Source organism: Plecotus auritus (genome assembly GCF_963455305.1).
Source record: "Plecotus auritus genome assembly, chromosome: 1".
NCBI lineage: Eukaryota > Metazoa > Chordata > Mammalia > Chiroptera > Vespertilionidae > Plecotus > Plecotus auritus.
Genome location: NC_137770.1, coordinates 192,560,745 through 192,573,096, shown reverse-complemented (window position 1 = coordinate 192,573,096; position 12,352 = coordinate 192,560,745). Strand labels below are relative to the sequence as shown.

The following is a 12,352-nucleotide window of genomic DNA, read 5'->3' as shown; positions in this document are numbered from 1 at the left end:
GGACAGACAAGTAATTAAGGCCTGCTAAGTGCTCAGAAGTGATTGGTATAGTCAGTGCTCTTGAAATGTTCTTAGAAGTTATGATTCCTGTGCTCCCAGTTTGTTACTCTTTTGTATTAAAATCACTGTCTTTATGATAAAATATGCAAGGGAGCCAGATTCTCTCATTTAAAAAAAATAATCTTCCTGTTTCTAAGGTAATCCTATTAAAGCAGATGTACAACTACATGTTACTCTATATACGTCAAACTACAAACTTCCACATCCCCACCCACTTTTGTAAGCCCCTGTGAGTTAAGAAAAATACTGTGGAAAACATTTTTGTGAGCAAAAGAAAAATATTTCGCCCTGGTTGATGTTGCACAGTGGTTAGTCCTGGCCCACCCACCAAAGAGTCACATGTTCAATTCCTGGTCAAGGCTGTGTGTAGGAGGGAACCAATTGATATTTAGACACATCCATGTTTCTCTCTTCCTCCCTCCCATTCTAAAAATCAATGTTAAAAATATCCTGATGAGGATTCACACACAAAGGAATAGCTCATCACATGAGAAAATTACATCAAGTTCAAATTTCAGTGCCCAGTTTTTAACCATGAAGATTAATAGACAGAAACCTCATTTAAATTGGAGTTGAGGGCTTGTAGAGGGAGCTCTAGATTCCTACCACTCATCTTAATCACCCCAAACAGGAAGAGGTACTTTCCATCTCCAACAGGAAATGTTTTCTTACTCTATTCTAATAGGAAGCAGGATCTCCCCAGCAACCAGCCAATAAAAAGCCACTACAATGCAAACTGTTTTCTTCAATGGACTGTTTTATAACAGCCTTTTAGAATTCCTCCACCCCATGCTCCTCTTTATTGTCTGAACTTATGCACAGTTCACCATTAGACCAAATGTCCCAAACTGAAATTCTTTGTTCCTGAATAAACCCTTTTGCTGGAGAAATACCTTATTCTTAAAAGGTCAACAAAACACAACCATGCTTAATGGTTTATGTATCATCTATGGCCATTTCTGTGCTACAGGGGCAAAGCTGAGTAGTTACTAGAGACCATATGGCCCTTTTCAGGAAGTTTGCCAAACTCTGTTCTGTTAACTTGGACTACAAATAGATTAATACTTGGTCAAAATGAAACATTTAGTATTATAAATTATTTCAAAGCCTTTTTATAGTAGCATGAAAAGGCAATATGAAAAATGCCAGCTATAACTGGTTCTAGTAAGGCTCAAATATAGCTGTTTTTAGACTTGATCTGGTGAAATATAGACTCCCTAGCTTATTTTATTTTTAATCCTCAGCCCAGGATATGTTGCTATTAATTTAGAGAGGGAGAGAAACATAAATCGGTTGCCTCCATATGCGCCCTGACTGGGAATCAAATCTGCAACCTTTTTGGTATATGGGATGACACTCCAACCCACCTAGCCAGCTAGAGGCACCCTAGCTTATTTATTTTGCTCTTTTCCTAGTTTATACACTTAAAAAACAGATATCTATTGCATTAATGAAAATAAATGGCCTAAGTAACAATACACATGGTCATATCTAAATCTAGATTTTTAAAATTTCTTCTTGGTTGAGACAGGAGGTTTTTCAGAATAATGCAAACATAACCTTAAGACTGACACATCAGCCATCCCAAATCCAAAGTCTCAATACCATAGTGGATTCTGAATTGTCCATCATCAATAATTTCACTTTCTAAAGGGGTTCTTGATCATGGTTGCAGATGAGTCTCCCACTTGTGAACTATGACTTGACATGGACCACTAATAGCCTTTGGTTCTAAAAAGCACCCTTTGAAGTAGTGACACTAAATTGATATTCCTCTACTGAGTTCAGTGGTTGCTTTCCAAAACATGCTTCCATCTACCTTGTTCTCTGGAAGAGCCACAGCATTTTGAGGATTCCAGTTTCCCAAAGCATCACAGCTTTCACATATTGCAAAAACTTCTGGAAACAGGGTTCCTCTTATTTCAAAGGTAACCTGAGCCCTAACCGGTTTGGCTCAGTGGATAGAGTGTTGGCCTGCGGACTCAAGGGTCCCAGGTTCGATTCCGGTCAAGGGCATGTACCTTGGTTTCGGACACATACCCAGTAGCACAATGCAGGTAGTTCTCACTTGCACTATGCAAGCTACAACTGTATAAAGCAATCTTAATATGTGATTATTCTGAGCTTAAAAATTTGTCAAAACAAAATTTTTTCGGCATTATAAATGTAAAATAGTAAAATATTTAAAATAGACACATTGAAAATTGTAGTTTTTTTTTTTAAAAAAATGTTTTTATTGATTTTAGAGAGGAACGGAAATAGAAACATCAATGAGACAAAAGTATCAACATTGATTGGCTGCCTCCTGCACGCCCCCTACTGGGAATTAACCTGAGCATGTGCCCTCACCAGGAATTGAACAGGGCACCTCTTGATGCCTGGGTCCAAACTGAGCTACACAAGTGGGGCAGTGTTTTTTCTTTATGAGCTCTTGTCTATACCCTGGCAAATTGTCATACTCTTTTCTAAATTTGGATTAGCTTCTGAAATTTTATCCTTTGTGCTTTCAATGGTGGAAAAATCTGAGAGTTCCTTTAATGTGAAGTTTTTCATCTGCATCACTTCCTCTGAGACACATTCATCCTTTATGACACCACTTTCCTCACTTACAACCATGTTTGATTTCATTGAGTTCCTCTGACTGCATATCCAGAACTACTACTTGAATGGAGGCAGTGCCAACTTTCCATGGTCATCTATATCTTCTATAATTCCATTTACATTCCATCCAAATCCTGCAGTTTTTTTTGGGTAGTAGTGTTGCACTACTGTGCAAAGCCAGGACTACCTGTAATTCTTGGAATTTGGGTGCAAATTTCACAGTAGCATCCTTCCCTGAGCTTCCAGTTTCACCAGATAATTTAAGGTTAATGAATTCATGCAGACTTCTGAAGCGATGAAACCAGCCTTTACTGGCAATAAAATGTTCTTCTTTTCTCCTTATAATTATAATTTCTTTCAATGTAGCACTTTGATATTTTGGCATGAATGCTAGTGAAACTGAGTGGGATTTGTTGATTACAGTCCTCAATCTAAAGTAGAAATGTTCCATTTCAACCGTAAGTGGCTTTCTATTCCTAGTAAAACTTACACTTAAAAAATGTTGATGCAACTTTACCTTGTTTTTTATATTCATCAGCTTTTAAAATATGAACTGTAGCTTCATGTAGGCCTAGATCTCATCTTGTCTGCTATCACCATTTTTAAATCTAACCACATCCAATTTCACTTCCAGTGTTACCACTTTTTGTTTCTTTACTGCTGAAATCTTTGTTGACCAATTCCCTCTTGATTATCCATTTTTATAAAATGTCACATAGGTTTATCACTGGAAGACAAGGCAACACAATTATTCTTTACTGTGTGTGGGAACTAACAGACGTTCAGTGACCAATCCCAACAGACTTTGGAAGAAGTGATGCAACTGGTTACTTATCATGATGCACATCTTTTATTTGCATAATTATTTATGGAATAAGAGCTAGCAATAAAGTTATGCAATAATTCACAGTTAATGAAACTTCAACCATGTTGTTGGGGGACTGGTGTTATTTATATAAACTATGAAAACTGCATGTTGGATCAATGCAAAGTAAGGACTACCTGTATCTAAAAAGAAAAACTTGGATTAGTGCACAGTCTATTTTTAATCCAATTTAGTTAACTACTAGCCAAGCCTAATCTTAAATAAAAAGCTTTTTAAAGGAGTTCTAGTTTTCAAAGAAATGCTAGTTCCAAGACTCTGAATTACTGACTGGAGCTAAAAGAATGTTTGGAGATAATGTAATACAAAATTCTTCAAATTAGGATTTGCAGAGTCCAGAGATGTTCTTTTGACAACTTAGGCCCCTCTCGTCATTTAAATAATCTTGAGATTTGCAAAAAAACTACTGTTGTCCATATTGTAAAACTTTACAATAATCACAAGGCACAAGATCTTATGTGTTTACAACTTATTCCATAGCAACTAGTACCATGCTTATTACTGTAAAACAGTATCATCATCCCATTAATATTGTTTTAGTTTTGTTTCTGAATGCATTTATTTTGTAAATCTTTTCATTAAGGGCCATAAACAAAGTTTACATCCACTTTTAAGACAGAAAATTAACTTAAATCAACATTGAAAACAAAAGGAAGAGAGGCACGCATGTTCTCCCTTCTGGGAGCATGCCCACACCTTTCTTCCATTTCAGGCGTGCATCTCCTAAACTCTGAAGACTTGCATCCAGGGGAGCAATGGGTAACGGCAGCTCATCCCCAGCAAAGCCCCTAAATCTGCCTCCAAGGCCCCCTTTTGACTTTTCAGTGAGTCAAAGTAGCTCTGCCTAGGTTCATTTCTTTCCTATAACATTTCTAGAAAGTCAAAGCAGCCCTGCCTAGGCTCTCCCCTATTGTTTCTTACATCCTAAGCCCTTCCTTGTTTCACTGTCCCTAGCTTTAATAAATGTACTATACTCTCAAAATCACTTGGACTTGTACTGTGAAATCTTTCCTGCACAAAGTCAAGAACCCACAGGCTGACTTGAAGCAGACCCACTCCAGGTCCGGTTCCTGTCCGGTAACAATCACACTATTCAACCAAAAGGTTGATCATCAATGCATCTTTTCCTTTGATTTATGATCAAAAGGGGAAAATGTGAACAGCAACAACAAAAGGATTCTACGGAAAACGGAAAACACAAAAACATTGAGTATCTACAGTAATTTTTTCCCTTCGTATTTCTTAGACAACATGCCTAATTAATTACAGATTAACCTGGTATTAGATTTGAGATTTCCAGCTTCCAAATACCTGCCCATCTATTATTACCGAACAAAGCTTAAGTTATACAATGATCACCCACTGGCATATCAAGAGTACTTATAAAATAACCAGTTCAGCAAATTTAAACCCCAAAACATATGATCTCTAAGATTTCAGGGGTTGGAAGGATTATGTCATTATTTTTAAGAAAAGATGACTATTAAGGTTAAAAATCTGCCCCCCCACCCCCATGGCCTATTCTTAATCTAATTTACTGTTTCAGAAAGTTATATTTTCTTTGAAATCATATTTATGTTACCTTTGAAAGCTGAAATAAGGAGAAAATTTAATTGAGTACAATATCCAAATTATGCTCAAATGTCAATTTTTTGTTCAAACGTTTTTTTGTTTTATCAAAACTAACTTATAGCCGAAACCGGTTTGGCTCAGTGGATAGAGCATCAGCCTGCGGACTGAAGGGTCCCAGGTTCGATTCCGGTCAAGGGCACGTACCTTGGTTGCGGGCACATCCCCAGTGGGAGGTGTGCAGGAGGCAGCTGATCGATGTTTCTCTCTCATCGATGTTTCTAACTCTATCTCTCTCCCTTCCTCTCTGTAAAATATCAATAAAATATATTTAAAAACAACAACAACAACAAAAAACCTTACCTTATTATATAAATCTTCAATAATCAGATAAATCTGACAAATGTTTTCTATGAAAAACACCCTTCAATTTTATTCCTGAAAGAAAAAACATTACAGGTAAATTAATGTACAAAAACTATGTATCTATAAGCCTCACAATTTTCCTTTTCTATTATGTCCTCATCCACATACATTAATCACAATAAATCATGATGTGAACAGCAGTGTAAAAAGTTTAATCATTGGACATATATACTTTCTTCTTATTTTCAACTTATGCTTTAGTCAGAAGGTTTGTATTGTTTAGCCCTTTAAAAAAAAAACACATAATGCATGCAAATTTCTATACATTTCAATTCTCTCATGCAGATCAGGTAAGACCTCCAATTTTACGAATGGAAAAAACCTGTAACAAAGATAATATTAATACATCATTTATCTACTTTGTACAGATTACCTTATGCAAACTTAGTATTCTTCTCACAATCAGATCTGATACAGAAAGGGTAATCATACCTTAATACATTTCAAAACTATTTGTACTCAAAACTGTTTGCTTTTGTTATTAGACAAGATTTCCAGAGACCAAAAGTTTAAAAACTTTAAAAAAGGAGGGTTGTCTCTCCTAACAAATAACTTTTAAGCAGTGATAAAGGGAAAAGACTGAAAATATTACAAATCTCAGGCACTAAGAGAATTTTTCAGAGCATTCTGATTACTTAGCAAGGTCTGTATTTTACTCATTAAGAGCAGCAGAGCCCTGGCCGGTGCAGCTCAGTTGGTTGGGCATAGTCCAGAGCATCAAAATGTCACCAGTTCAATTCCTGGTCAGAGCACATACAGGAGGCAGCTGGTCCATGCTTCCCTCTCTCTCTCTTTCTAAAAAGAAAAAAAAAAAATCTATGAAAACTTATTTTTTTAAAAAAGAAGAAAACGAGGGACAGAAGCACTTGGAAGGGATTGGGGGGGAGGGCGGCGGGCAGCAGTAGAAAGAGAAGTAAAGTATACTTACAATCCTATCTAATAAAAGAGTAATATGCAAATTAACCATCACTCTGCTACACCCACAAAGCCACGCCCACCAGCCAATCAGGAGCAAATATGCAAATAAACCCAACCAAGATGGCTACGGCCACAGAAAGCAGGAGGGAGGCTTGGGTTTCCCCGGCAATGGAGGAAGCCAAGCTTTCCACCTGCCCTTGCTGGCCTAGGCCTCCACTCAAGGCTACAAAGTTTCAATGATAGAAGATGCATAAATCCAAACAGAAATGGCGGCAGCCACAGAGCTGGAAAGAGCAGGAGGCTAGAGTTGCCCGCGGCGATGAAGGAAGCCAAGCTTCTAAGCCCTGGCCAGCCCAGGCCTCTGCTTAAGGCTACAAAGTTTCAATTATAGAAGATACATAAATCCCAACAGGAAAGGCTGCCGTCATGGAGCAAGCAAAAGGCTTGGCTCTGCTCCAGGCTACAAAGTTTCAATTGTAGAAGATAAATAAACCCCAGATACCAGGGCCTCCGCTTGGGTCGCCGGGGGTGTGGCCGGCCTGCAAACCACCACAGGCCCCTAGCCCAGGCCGCTCCACGCCCCAAGGGAACCCCCACCCTGATCTGGGACACCCTTCAGGGCAAACCAGCTGGCCCCCACCTGTGCACCAGGCCTCTATCCTATCTAATAAAAGAGTAATATGCAGATTGACCATCACTCCAACACACAAGATGGCTGCCCCCATGTGGTCAAAGATCCTGCCCCCATGTGGACACAAGATGGCCACCACAAGATGACCAGCAAGGGAGGGCAGTTGGGAGGGACCAGGCCTGCAAGGGAGGGCAGTTGTGGGCGATCAGGCCAGCAGGGGAGGGTAGTTGGGAAGGACCAGGCCTATAAGGGAGGGCATTTGGGGGCAATCAAGCCTGCAGGGGAGGGCAGTTAGGGGTGACCAGGCTGGCAGAGGAGGGAAGTTGGGGGTGACCAGGCCTGCAGGAGAGAGCAGTTGGGGGGAACCAGGCCTGCAGGAGAGGGCAGTTAGGGGGGACCCAGGCCTGCAGGGGAGAGCAGTTGGGGGGGGGGGGGACCCAGGCCTGCAGGGGAGGGCAGTTAGGGGAAAACTGGCTGGCAGGGGAGCAGTTAGGCATCAATCAAGCTGGCAGGGGAGTGATTAGGGGGTGATCAGGCTGGCAGGCAGAAGTGGTTAGGGGCAATCAGGAAGGCAGGCAGGCAAGCAGTTGGGAGCCAGCAGTCCTGGATTGTGATAGGGATGTCCGACCCCACTGGGATCGGGCCTAAACGGGCAGTCGGACATCCCTCGAGGGGTCCCAGATTGGAGAGGGTATAGGCTGGGCTGAGGGACAACCCCCTGCTCCGTGCACGAATTTCGTGCCCCGGGCCTCTAGTACTGGATAAAAATCAAGCTTTCCGGGGGGAAAAAGGCAAACTGCTCTAATTTGGCTACTGTATCTGAGGAGTAGCCCATTCTCTGTCTCAACTGTTTCACTGATAAACTCACTTTCACTTTAAAAAACAAAAAACCAAACAATCTGCTCTAATACTGCCAATGCATAATTGTATCTTTACCCCATCCTATCTACACTAATAAAAGAGTAAGGTGCAAATTGACCGTACCTTCATTATGCCCACCAGCCAATCAGGAGTATGCAAATTAACCCAACAAAGACAGTGGGTTAATTTGCATACACAGGCACTGAGCAGCCAGGACACTTGCGTTCCGCACCACCCAGCCACTCCGGGCCTCTGGGCAGCGGGGAAAGGCGGCTCTAGCCAGAGTGAAGTTTGTGCCGGCAGCCAGGGGAAGGAAGGCCCATTCTTGCACGAATCTTTGTGCATCGGGCCTCTAGTATTAAATATTTGTGTAAATGCCTGTAAGTAATTGGACGATATTCCTTGAGAAACTCTAAACAGAAATTTCAACCTTTCCAAGTCAGTCTACACCCTAAGCAAAATATTAAGCATAGGGATATTCAATTTCTACCTACAGTCTAGTTCCAAACACTTCTCTAACCACCTCCATCTGGGCGTCATTAGGAGGGGGCAATGGGTTCAAAAAAATAATATATTATCAAGGTAGAGAGCTTTTTCTGACTATAAAATGAACTTTCTTATGAACTTCCTAGAAACTTTCCAAAGGAGTGTAACATCACTTAAGTAGTTTATATACGTAGGCATAAAGAAAATGTGCTTCTTAAAAAAGAGAGCACATGTCTGGATGGTGTTGCTCAGTGGTTAGGCATCAACATATACCTATATTTTTAAAGCTTTTTTTTTTACTCTTAATTATTGAATTAAGAGATTTCATATTTGACCCTCAAGTCAAATAATTAGACATATGATAGTGTGTATCCAAACTCTCTTAAAATTTTAATCCTTACCCTAGGATATTTTTCCATTGGTTTCAGAGAGAGTGGGAGAGGGAAAGACAGAGAGGAATATCAATGTGAGAGAAACACATCGAGTGGTTATCTTCTCCATGAGTCCCTACCAAGGCCCAGGCCCGGGAGGAGCCTGCAACCGATGTACATGTCCTTGACTGGAAATGAACCTGGGACTCTTCCGTCTGCAGGCAGATTTCTATCCACTGAGCTAAAATGGCCAGAGCAAAAAATATATTTTTATTGATTTCAGAGAAGGGGGAGGAAGAGAGAGATAGAAACATGTTGAGAGATAATCATTGATTGGCTGACTCTTGCATGCCCCACACTGGGGATCAAGCCTAGAACTTGGTCATGTGCCCTGACTAGGAATTGAACTGTGACCTCCTGGTTCATAGGTCGGTGCTCAACCACTGAGCCATGCCAGCTGGGCTGACCAACAGAATAGGACAGAAGTGACGTTATATCAGTTTCAAGATTAACTTTTGAAAGATAAGCTTCCACCGTGGCCCTTTTTCTCTTGTATCATTCCCTCTGGGGGAAGCCAGCTGTCATGTGTGAGGACAACTCAGGCAGCCTAAGGAGAGAATCATATAATGAAGAATAATTGAAATCTTCAATTGGCAGCCTTGAAGAAACTGAGGAATGCCAAGTGAAAGAGTTTGGAAGCTGATGTCCCCGCTCCCTCCATTATAAGTGTTTGTTATTTTAGACTACTAAGTTTTGGGTAATTTGTTACAAAGCAATACATAAGTAATGCAGAGGGTCACAATTCATATAAAAAAAAGTTAAATGTACAACTTCTGAGTTAGCTGGAAAAGTCTGACATTTTAGGGGAAGAATCAGATTCAGAATTGTCTTTATATTTGGTCAGCAATAATTTCAATACCCCAAGGCTTTCTGAAGCAAAACAAAACAAAAAAACCCAGAGAACTAAAAGGATGAAAAACCCAGGAAGAATATAAATCAGTTACTAGAAATATTCTTTATTATGTCAGGACAACAAAATAAAGGTTGTAGTAGAACTAATTAAGAATCTAATAAAAGGGTAGGTGTTTCATCAGGAAAGATACCAGTCCTAGAAAGCAAAAAATCTATTTGCTCTCAAAGGGTTATTGTGAGAAATACTGCTCAAAAACAATCATTGTAAGTCTGTGTGAATAAAACGCTTAGCATAATACCTGTTCAATCAGAATTAGCTGTTATTTTTCCCAAGTGACCAATTAATGAGATTCTATACCATAAAACAGAAAATTAGATTTCACCAAAGTCTTTATAAATCCATTTTTAACTTGAACAATCCTCCTTTTCTAACTCACAGGAATACTTACTATATTTAAGATACAAAGGGACACTACTTCCCCTGCATATTTCAAGTCATCTTCCAAGACCCAGGAATCTTTTTCCAACATCTCCAAGTATGGACTTCCTGAAAAGAGATGTTTTCTTTTAAATTACTTTGTGTAACAGCGAATGCCTTTTTCAAATAAAATCTTTAATACAGCTTACATATCCTCATTAACATTTTCAATAATCACAGCGGTTCATTATGTGAACAGCAGTGAAAAGGTTTAATCACTGGATATGAAGTTATTGAAGGAAGCAAACATATAAACGATCAAAATGAGAACCTAATGCCACCAGTAAAACAGTAAAAAATAGCAACAAGCCTGGTTGGCATGACTCAATGGTTGAGCATCATCCTATGAACCAGGAGGTCACAGTTCAATTCCCCTGATCAATGATTCTTTCTCATCATTGATGTTTCTAACTCTCCTCTCCCTTCCTCTGAAATCAATAAAAATATATAGTTTTTAAAAGTAAAAAAAAATAGCAACAAAAAAGCATGTAGAAGTGATAAACAAACTTGAAGATAAATTAATGCAACTCAACTAAAAAAAAATTCCATTTATAAGAGTGTACACACTTCTCTATCCAGAAGTACACTAATAATACCTATGGCAGTGACCCCTTGTAATTTCTATGGAGTTGGTTATTTTCATTTAAGCAGTCTACAACATTTAAGTAAATCTGTTCTGCAATCTAGCAGTTTTCAGTAACTCATTTGTAAAAAGAAGAATACATCAGAATGTGAGAGCCACATTGTTTCATCTTTCCTAGGAAAACCTAATGTCTGGAATTCAATTAAGCAGAAAAGAAAAAAGTCTTTTTTTTTTCTTCTTTCTGAACTCTGATGCTGAAATGGCAGCACCAATACCGTGTGAACTGTGACATTCTGATTCATGGGTTGACACTTAATCACTGAGCCAGCTGGTGGCAGCATGGGTACTTTCAACTCTATCTTAAGAAAAATGAAATAAATAAAAAAAAGAAAAGAAAATTGAGTACCTGTATCTAGGGGTCCCTCCCCCTAGGTTCTCAGCAGGTTACACTACTTCTGACACCATTTTAACAGCAGCCCATTCGCCTAGAGCTCCACTTCCATCTGTAAAATCTAGCACCCACCAGCCTTGTTCTTTTAATATATCCTCTGACAGTCTCCATTTACAGTTACCTGTAACTGTTAATGGGATGGGAGGGCATAAGAGTATTTCCCCCCAGCTAATCACTGCTTATTTTCAAGATTATCAAGTTGCATAGGTTTTGAGTAATCAACCCTATTTTTTCCACAAGCCCTACTCCTTTCAAATGCACTTTTCTGAACATAAGGGTTTTTCAGGAACATATATGACATTAGAGCAGAAACACATAAATTTATTTGTGTGCCAGGGACTGAAAAGACAAATTCACCTTGGAAATAGTCTCTGTAGTGAAGAAGCACCTTCTAGCAGATTCTTTACAAACTGTGAGTCCTTAAAAATAGGGCAACCACCACTGTGAGATACCACTTCACTCCTATGAGAATGTGGAGCAACTTGAACCCTCATCCATTGCTAATGCAAAATAGGGCAGCCCCTTTGGAAAAACAGTTTGGTTTTTCCTCAAGAGGCTCAACATAAGAGTTAGCATACTTCGCCCTGGCTGGTGTGGCTCAGTTGGTTGAGAGTCACCCCATGCACCAAAAGGTTGCAGGGCACATGCCCAGTTTTTGGGCTCAATACCCCATAGGGAGCACGCAGGAGGCAACCAATGTTTCTCTTTCTCCCTTCCTCTTTCTAAAATCAATAAAAACATATTAAGCAAAAAAAAAAAAAAAAAAAAAAAAAAAAAGAGTTAGTGTATGACCCAGCAATTCCACCCTTAGGTATAGACTCAAGAGAAAAACAGGTCTACACAAAAACTTACTTGTACGCTAATGTTCACAGCAGCATTATTCATAGAAACAACCTAAATGTCCACCAACTGATGGATGGATAAATAAATGTGGCATATACAACAGATTATCTTTTGGCAATAAAAAAAAATGAAGTACCTATATATAATACAACATGGATGAACCTTAAACATTCTAAGTGAAAGAAGCCAGAAGTCAATCACAAGGACCATATATTAGTTTGATTCCATTTATACGAAGTGCCTAGAATAGGCAAATCTACACAGACAAAAAGAGTAATA

The 12,352-nt window shown here is 39.4% G+C and overlaps 1 protein-coding gene across 3 annotated transcripts in view; it reads right to left on the bottom strand.

The window, feature by feature from the left end:
- SEC31A (SEC31 homolog A, COPII coat complex component) overlaps positions 1 to 12,352 on the bottom strand; it is a gene marked incomplete at its 5' end in the record, with an annotated part of 91,216 nt that overhangs the window by 77,509 nt on the left and 1,355 nt on the right. For all 3 annotated transcript variants that reach the window (XM_080674927.1, XM_080674928.1, XM_080674932.1), the window contains 2 exons: positions 5,477 to 5,551; positions 10,168 to 10,265. The remainder of the gene's footprint in view (positions 1 to 5,476; positions 5,552 to 10,167; positions 10,266 to 12,352) is intronic.